Source organism: Microtus ochrogaster, unplaced genomic scaffold, assembly GCF_000317375.1.
Source record: "Microtus ochrogaster isolate Prairie Vole_2 unplaced genomic scaffold, MicOch1.0 UNK202, whole genome shotgun sequence".
NCBI lineage: Eukaryota > Metazoa > Chordata > Mammalia > Rodentia > Cricetidae > Microtus > Microtus ochrogaster.
This window is the reverse complement of record NW_004949300.1, coordinates 59,163-60,484: the sequence shown is the minus strand read 5'-3', so window position 1 is coordinate 60,484 and position 1,322 is coordinate 59,163. Positions and strand designations below refer to the sequence as shown.

The window sequence follows — 1,322 nt, the reverse complement described above, 5'->3', positions numbered from 1 at the left end:
CCCTTCAACTTACTAGAAATGAGATTCTTAGAGTCTCTTGCATCTAATATTAGAGCACAAAATTCAACCACAGTCCTCCAACCAAAAGGATTTCTAAGGAAACACTCAGGGAATTGAAGACAGTATCAAACATCCATGTCATACCCGGAGCTAACCCATCTCAGAATAAAATCATCACATTGCCAAAGATGAGGTCTTAAATTTCATGACCAGACACAGAACATTCCCCTAGAAGTTTGACAACATAAATGCTGAGAAATGGAAATAATCTACTCAGTTTACATAGTTGACAATTTGATTACTTGACATAAAATGTGACTCCCATTTTACTACATGCTTCACTACAAATAAGTTCACGAACATAGATTCTCAGAGGTCCTTCTTTCTCTATCTTGTCAACATTGTCAGCAGCGATGGCAGTGGTAACTCACTTTCCTTCAAACTGAAAAAAACAACCAAGTCCCTGCAAATGTGAGTTGGTACTCGCGTCTCTTATCTGAATATTTAGAAATACATAAGCTAACTAGAAATATAAAAAATATTTTGTTTATTAGTTTAAAATTATGTTTCTAAGCATGTAGAATAACACAAGGTAATACGATGACTCAATTTACATAGCATTTGGTACCAGTGACTTTTTGTAACTACTCATGTGCTGGCATCTTAAGTTCTGAAATTCAATCCGTTGTATCCTTCTTTCAATTGTTTCATCCTAGAAAAACCTTATTTAAAAAGTGCACATGTGTGAGAGCCAGAAAGGTTATTTCATGAATATGGACTTGCACGGACAAACTGAATGAAACATCACATCCACAGAAATATGCTGTTGAAGAACATCAAACCTATTCACAGACCAAATGAATTTACCTCAGCATAAGCATGAGCCAGACCAAATGCCAAAGCCAGCAGCAGAAACTTTACCATGGTGCACCTGCTTTTCCTCCTCGGTAGAAGCTTAAATTAAGATATTGCTGTGAAGGAAATGAACTGACAAAGCTTTTATACAGTTAGTTAGAGGAAGTTTCATGGAATCAACCAATGGTTCTGTGCCACAACAACCGGCATCTGTCCAGTATTTCCTCTTTGGCCCTGCTGAATGGCACATTATCTCATATCCCTAAACTAATATGATTAGGCTAAAGGTCGGGTTCTGTTGGGATGACAAATTGAGTGTTCCTGTCAGAAATAAAGAACTATCCTTGTGAGAGCATTAAAGCAATTGTTTTGACTCTACAACTATACTGGTGGGTAAATGTCAATATCCATATGCACATGTTGTATGTGATTCATCTAATCAATGCTGCCTTTTAAAACACATTCTG

The 1,322-nt window shown here is 36.8% G+C and overlaps 1 pseudogene; it reads right to left on the bottom strand.

Moving 5' to 3' along the window:
• Window positions 1–924, bottom strand: part of LOC101992854 — a 3,022-nt pseudogene extending 2,098 nt beyond the window's left edge.
• Window positions 925–1,322: the final 398 nt, after the last annotated feature.